Source organism: Rhagoletis pomonella, unplaced genomic scaffold, assembly GCF_013731165.1.
Source record: "Rhagoletis pomonella isolate Grant_MI unplaced genomic scaffold, Rhpom_1.0 Rhpom_scaffold_00007, whole genome shotgun sequence".
Classification (NCBI taxonomy): Eukaryota; Metazoa; Arthropoda; class Insecta; order Diptera; family Tephritidae; genus Rhagoletis; species Rhagoletis pomonella.
The window spans coordinates 38,958,961-38,967,041 of NW_023458561.1; the positions used below are offsets into that span (position 1 = coordinate 38,958,961).

At 34.5% G+C, this 8,081-nt stretch overlaps 1 protein-coding gene across 1 annotated transcript in view; it reads right to left on the reverse strand.

Moving 5' to 3' along the window:
• LOC118742770 (zinc-type alcohol dehydrogenase-like protein C1773.06c) overlaps positions 1-7,821 on the reverse strand; it is a 41,113-nt gene extending 33,292 nt beyond the window's left edge. Inside the window, exons 1-2 of the mRNA XM_036475105.1 lie at positions 7,530-7,821; positions 7,391-7,464 (exon numbers count right to left, since the gene is read on the reverse strand). The gene's annotated coding sequence lies outside the window, so the exon portion shown is untranslated. The remainder of the gene's footprint in view (positions 1-7,390; positions 7,465-7,529) is intronic.
• Between the last annotated feature and the right edge of the window lie 260 nt (positions 7,822-8,081).

Here is an 8,081-nt window from a genome sequence, read left to right on the forward strand (position 1 = left end):
TTAAAATGCTTTGAAATTTCAAATATATGAATAATTGAACAAATTAATTAAAAAGCTCAGTGTAATGTAGAATAACAATATGCGTATCAAATGAAAGCGAAAATTCTGTAAAATAAAAAATAAAAAACGAAAAAATATTAAAAAAGACCTTTTAATTCATTTTTTTTAAAGCCGACTTTCTTAGGACGAAGGACGAAATTCGAGGATGTGGCAGTGTGTAACATGTATTTTTTTCAAAAATAAATATTGAATATTTTCAATGATGTTCAAAGATAACAAGGATCATTATGCACCAAAAATATTAACCTTTTTCAATTCTACATAATTGTTTTCTTTATTTGATACCCATATTGTTCCATAATTCCAATATTTAACCTCTAGTTTCGCGAGTATATGTATTAATTTTTAGGTGTGTACACCCAAAAAAAAGTCAGCTAAATATATTTCTCTCAACACATAATTTCGTTATAGGTACCAAATCCTGCGTTGAAAGAAATATTTTTAGCTAACTTTTTTCTGGATGTATATTTTCGGAAGTATTTTCAAGGCGAGTAAAAACAATGATGAAGTCATAAAATATACAGAATGTTAAGTCGAATATGCAATAGGAATTAAGCCTTGCGCACACTAACGCGATAGCGACAACGACAGAGATATCGCATTCGCTATCGCATTGGTGTGCGCAAGGCTTTAAAATGACAACAAATTTCCATGTGGAAACGAAATTAATGGCTATTAACCCAATACAACCATGTCGACCTCTCTAGTTGAGTGGTTAAAGGTGCGTAACCGAGCAATATCTAAATTAGAAAAAGTTTTTTCTAACAGCGGTCACCTTCGGCAGGCCCGGCCCCTCCATTTGTCTTACAACATTAAGACGTACACCACAAATTAGAGTAGCACGTCGGCCAAGCAAGTTGAAAGCTCCAAAATGTTATTATTATTATTAATGCCACAAGTATTATAATTTTTCAATGCCCAACTTTGTCATTAACATTTGATGCCCAGGGGAAATCCAATTGGAAAAAATAAAAGTTTTTTTTTTTTTTTGTTGGTAACGTTATGCACTTTAGTCTGTATATGACTTTCTTTTTTATAATTTTTTTTTTGCGTTGCAATTTCCTTGAAGAGTTCGTTGCATTCTTCATTGTTCGCTTAACGGTAATGCGAAATGTAGTGTATGTAAGCTTTTTTACATACGGATGTATGTACATTGAATATTTCTTATACTAAAAATACTCTTTGTCTGCTGTGGGCGTATACGCCGTTCATTAAAACGCACACTCATTTGTTGCTACTATGAAAAAAAAAAATAAAATTAATAAAAAAGTTGTAATGAATAATTAAAAATTTCTCTTGACTTGGTTAAAACAGCGATATATGTACGCCCATCACAGGCATAAACAAAGTAAATCCAAATTAGTGCTTAAGGTTAAAAATATAAAAATAAAAATCCAAGTACATAAAAATAAAATGTTTAATTGCTTCCATCCAGCATTCATTTCCTTATAAACAACTCTTTAGGTCTTTAATCTGCACGCTTTGTTTTGCCACTTTTAAGTTTTGATAAATATCTGATTTATGGTTGAATATTACCACCAGCTGTGTGCAGTCAGCAACCAACCAACCAAACACTTCACTAATCAATCACTCCATCACGAGTATGGTGCTGCTATATATATATGTACATATTTTTATTTTGCACTTCAGTACACAGGACGACACAACTATCAATTTATATTCTGCATAATCATGATTCTAATTTAAATAGATTTAATTAACTTCCTTAAGGAGTTTTCATTGCCTACTTACACTTTTTCAGCCATATTGTACTTTTGTGTGTGCTGTTCAAAACAGTTTTAGGTAATAATGCTCCTAACCAAAAATATTTCTTCACAGTCACGACAATGATTACGAGCAATAAATTTTTTTTTTTTGTTTTTTTTTTGTTTTGAGAGCTGTTTTTAAAATTTGTTCGGTGATTTGTCTTGGTAAAAAGCAACTAAAGCGGCGAATAATTTGCAACTATATGATTTAAGTTTTCTTGCTTGTTGCAAACTCGCGCGGTAAAAAGAACACCACAAACAAGCTTGTATCTTTTTGCTCATTTGTGTATAAAGACATTTACATATTTAAATGTTTTACGTACGTTTTCGTATATGGCTTTGTCGCATGTACATATCGTCACCTGAAATGCAAAAAGACGTAACAACATCGTAACTGAAATGTAAAAAGTTGTGACTAATAATTTTTTTTTTTTTTTGTAAAATGTTATGGGAATTGTAATTCGATGAAATTTGATGGACATATCAATCAAAAAGTTAATTTTGTATTTTTTATTAGTTGCGTCTTTTTGCATTTCAGCGACGATGTTTGTTACGTCTTTTTGCATCTCAGGTGATGGTATGTACATATGTATAGTGCATATATTTGGACATGCAAATTTTTTTTTTTTAAGATTTACACTCAAAATAAAAAGTTATTCATGTTGATGTATACTCATACATACATATGTACATATACAAAAGCGGCTATAAGAATGATGTAAGAATCATAGAACGATTTCGAAATTAGCCACGGTCTCTAAAATTTTCGAGAGTGTTGTTAAAGAGAAACTTTCATTCTTAATTGGTGGTCTTATCTTCACTAGCCAACCAACATGGATTTGTCAAAGGAAGATCAAGAGTACAAGGTTTGCGGAGGGTGTTGCGCATTTTCTTCCATATAAAAGTCAGTTTTGTTCATGCGCTATATGGAAGAAAATTCGCACAAGCCTCCACAAAAAAATTCTAAAAAATCAACGGTTATTTTTAGCTATATTTCCTTAGAGAGTTGCATGCAAGTATGCTTGGTAATGACCTATTCCCAATAGCCGCATCAAAGCATGATCATGTTGAGTAGAAGTTTACAGGTTGAAATGAATAATAAGGGTATTCACAGACTATTCTCGTTGAGTATTAATTCGTTATCTGGTAACTCGGCATCACTTTCAACTTCGAACGCCCATTATTCTTTTGGTTGGTTGGTAATGATGTATTCGGTAATTTACAAAAACAAAACAATGCGGGGAGTTACCGAATACCGAATTAAGACCTTAACGAGTATAGTTGGAATAGCCTTAATGAAATTGTGGAAAATTCGGGAAAAATCTTGTCCCGGCGTAACATGTCAAATTTAATAGAAAATACGGTACGTCCCGACAAATATGGGACATTTTGCAACGCTAGTACCTATATCTAAATATAAGTGAAATAAGAAAAACTTAGTGTTTTTATGTATATATTAAATATATGTATGTTTTATTGATATTTCATATATTTTCCTTTGTATTTGGTATAATGTCCGCTCAAAAACAAGAAATATGTAGTTATAAAAAATGCATCCGGATGACACTTATTGTTCGTTGAACCAGTGAAATAATCCTTTTTTGAGTGACGCGTTTGTCAAAATGCGATTTTACTATATGTGAACTTAGTTCGAGGAGCTGTGAAATTTAAATATTTGAAAACTTCTCATTGTACTCATTACATTTTACCGAAATCAAATTGATGTTAGAAAAGAAACAAAGGGTAAACAAAGAACTCACAAAAGTTAACTTTTTAGAATTTCCTGTAGTGGCAGAAACCTAGTTAACTTTTCCGTAGATTTTAAGCATCGTACAGTTCCATAAGTAAAGTAACTCTTCTTCTTACCGTTTTTTTCTGGCAGGCTGTAGGTGTATGTTTGGCAGGATGTAGGTGTGTTTTTGGTTAGTGTATTGGTGTTTTTGGTTCAGTGTGTTAGTGTATTTTGAAGAAATTGTAATAGAAATAAAAGAAATTGTAAAAGAAATTAAAGAAATTGTAAAAGATAAGAGCACATGCCAAAAACAGGTGATCTCAGCTGTAGAATTTTTTTTGGCAATCAGCTGATAGTGTTTTTACTTATGAAACTGTACGATGATTTTATTAAATTTTTCGATAGGAAACGCGCTTTAATTGTAAAAGTATATGATTTAAGAAAAGTTTTGGTAAATTTTAGAGCAATTAAAGTTGCTAAGGCGTTGTTTACTTTTACTTGAGAATCGTCAAAATCGGCAAAATCAAAGTAGCGGTCCGCTGAATGCGCCACCTTTGTTCTCTACATCGTGGCCTTCGGTAAAACCGCTTCATAACCTTTTGTGGCATCTTCAGGTGTACCTCAGAGTAGCATCGTAGGACTTTTGTTATTTATTTTCATTACTTATGTTTCGCAACTTATAAATGTCTGTTATATGCAATTTATTTAAAAATTAGAAATAAGCTCCGAAAATTTGACTGAAGTCCGAACAACGAACACGGCTATCATTTTATATACATACATACATATGTATGTACATATATGAAGATTACACTGGCCGTAAATTCAGAATCTGGCCTTGGTCCTTTCATGTCGTTAAAAAGCTCGTACACTTCATTACTCCATCTTCTTCGGTACTTGTCGCTTACGCGAACGGAGCCATAGATCTTGCAAAGATTAGTTCTCTCGTAAGCCCCCAAAACCTTCTCACTTGTGCTTGGACGGGTATGATGGTAGATTTGAAGAGCGTGATTTTTGTTCGTCGAGAGAGAGCTCTGTTTTCAATTGCCTACCGAGCCCAAAGTAGCACCTGTTGGCAAGAGTTATTCTTGGCTTGATCTCCAGGCTGACGTTGGTAGTTGTGTTTATGCTGGATCCTAGGTAGACAAAGTCCTTCACTACTTCAAAGTTATAGCTGACAACAGAGACGTGTGTCCCGAAACGCGTGGATATTTTCTATGTTGCTAGGAGGTACTTTGTTTTGCCCTCGCTCACCGCTAGACCAATCTCTTTACCTTATTTTTCTAAACCTGTAAATGCTGCGGCTACGTCCCTTTGTTTCAGACCTACGATGTCGATATCATCTGCATACGCCAGCAACATCGTTCTTTTGCTATATATGGAGCCGCTGCGATTCAGATTCACAGATCTTATTACGCTATCCAGCATCAAATTGAATCGCCTCGTCTAAAGCCTCGTTTGGTCTCAAACGGTGCGGAGAGGTCCTTCCGAATTCGTCACTATTAGCCGTATTAGTTTTACGGGGATCCCAAATTTGGACATGGCGTCGTACAGGCAGCTCCTCGTCGTGCAATCAAAAGCAGCTTTAAAACCGACAAAAAGATGGTGTGTGTCGATTTGCTTATCTAGTGTCCTCTCCAGGATTTGACGTTCTGTGAAAATCCGGTCAATGGTGGACTTACCAGGTCTGAAGCCACACTGATAAGGTCCAATCAGCTGGTTGGTCAACGGCTACAGTCTTTCACACAGTATCGTCGTGTATGCAATATTTAAAAGGCTTATTCCGCGATAATTGGCGCAAACGGTGGGATCTCTCTTCTTGTCGATTGGGCATAGTACACTGAGATTGCGGTCTTCGGGCTTGTATTCATCGGACCAAATTCTGCTTAAATGATGGTACATGCGCCGCTACAACTCTTCGCCACCGACTTTGAACAGTAAGCCGCCTTATTGCTGTTCTCACCTCGTCTTGGTTGAGTAGAGGGTCGTGAGTCTCATCTCTATACATTGGTTCGGGTTCACCTTCATCAAACGCGCCACCTGTGTCGCCATTCAAAAGCGTTGAGAAGTGTTCCCTACATATCTCAAGTGTACTCTGAACATCTGTTACCAGATTTCCATCTCCAACTTTGCAGGAGCTAGCCTCGGTCTTAAAACCATTTGATTGCTGCCTTATTTTCTGATACGAGTTTTCACCATCCATACCGAATATATTAAAGGTTTTCACAACTCTGAGATTTCTTGCTCCGGGTTCATACCAACAGAGTGTTGCAAAGAGGCGTTATTGGATTACCCCAACCTAAGGCTTCGACTGTGTTTATAAAAATGTGCATCCTTCGAACAGAATTTATCAATAAAACAGTGCTTGGAAATTTGAAATCTTTGCTTTAAATTAAAGCTCGATCCTTTGACTTCACGTGTATGTTAATGTTTTTTTTTCAGATTCGGGTCAGGCGTTTGGACACAAGAACCCAAAATCATTGTACAAATAACTAAACCAAATCCCTTGGAGAAGCAATACGCTCAACTTTATGTTTTTTTCTCGCAATTTTTGCCCTGAAAAATTTCAGTATTTTGTTCAAATCGTTTCCATAATTTTATGTTATTCATTTTAATACTTACATACACACTTTAATTTTGGTTAATTGTATCGTATCGTGTAAAAATGGACAACCGCTTGCAAGCGTAAGAAATTGAACAGCTGATACGATAGCTATTGTATGGTAATACCAAAATTTAACGATATACGATAAACGGTAGCTATCGAATTTCATACGCTAGAATTTAATTCGAGAAAACACCTACCAGACAATTTTTGCTGCCGGCAATAAGAAAACGTTCGAAACGCCCTATCTCAGAAAACTTTTCAATAACGCCCTACTTCAGAATTTGGTTGAAGAACGCCCTATCTCAGAATTCGGTTCAAAAACGCCCTATCTCAAATGGAAATATGCTGAGATAGAGCGTTTTCGAATCTGAAGCTGAGATAATGCCTCTTCGAATCGAGTTCTGAGATAGGGCGTTTCGAACTGCCTGCGAAGATAGGTCGATCTTGCACTCGGCCATCGATGTGTACTTACATTACTCTAATTATCAAACAAAATTTCGAAACATTTGACAGGTAAACCGAGCTTCTAAAATAGAGCTATTATAAAATTTAATTGAATATGCAAATTTGGAATAATATTTATCAAATTATATTCAATTGATTTTTATATTAGTTCTCTTTTGGTTGTGCCGCATGCAGTTGTTAGAATTTTGTTGGGCTCTGTAACCACAACTAATACCCGTTTGCTACGTTCCTAGGCGTAAAACCTAGTATACATCTTGAAATGGAACGAAAAATAAGATATTAAGGGAAAGGGACCAGCAATGATTCTGATCATTTCCGTTTTCGTGTTGGGCATAATATATTGATTATATGTACTTGTATGTATGTACAGTGCCGAACAAAAATCAACGCAATTTTCTAGCAACTTTAAACTTGCATTTTATCATACTAAATTTGAATTCACTATAAAACTGCATACTTAGAATTTTTCTAAAATACCTGAATAGAAAGTTGCAAATAAGTGTGCAAATTTATTGAATTTTCCTGGGTTTTGCACAAAGTTTAGAGATTTTATTTTTATGTTCTCTGGTGTAAAATGAACTATATTTTTATAAAAAACTATCGAAAATAAATTAGAATAAAAAACATGGCATATAATGCGAAAAATTCACTGTGCCAATACTTTTGTTTGTCACTGTATTTCACAAATCATTATTTTTAATTGCACTATTATTTACATACATACATGCATATGTACTAACATACTAAACTATTACTTACGCTTATTTCAGAAAAAAATCGATAAAGTTTGAAGTATGGCTGCAGCAGTTATTTTTCATAAACAACTTTTCTTGCTAAAAATATAAATTGCGTAAGGTTTTTAACATTTTCACATACAATTCAGTCAATTACTTCTTACCACGGCTGTTCGTTTCCTTATTGCCTTTGCTCAATAATCGAGTTGCTGCTGATGACCTTACCCTGTTTTCGTTATTAGATAAGTCGATAAAATTTATCCACTTAATTTATTAGGAATTATTTCATATTATTGTAAATGCTGGAAGTCCAAGTTAAATTTTATAAGTAGATAAGTTTAACAATTCAGTTTGTTTTTATTGTGATAGGTTTTTTGCACGACAATGCCTAATAATTGCTTACAAAACTTTGACTTTGAAATCTCCTTTAGTGACGACGACCACTTACTGGTCGCGTGAATTCTTACAATACTTGTGACCGCCTACCCACCCCCTTTTTGGCTACTGCGCAGACATGTTATGCGCATTATCCTCTCCCATCACGTCCACTTAGAGTCCACAATTCACATAATTTGATTTTATTCAAAATAATTGGTTCCTACTTTTTAAATTGCGTTGTGGATTTTAAACTAAATACATTCTTACGTATATTAATTTGAAATTAACTGCATTACGGGTACCTTCTATATAATGGAAGCATTGATAAAGGATGGACA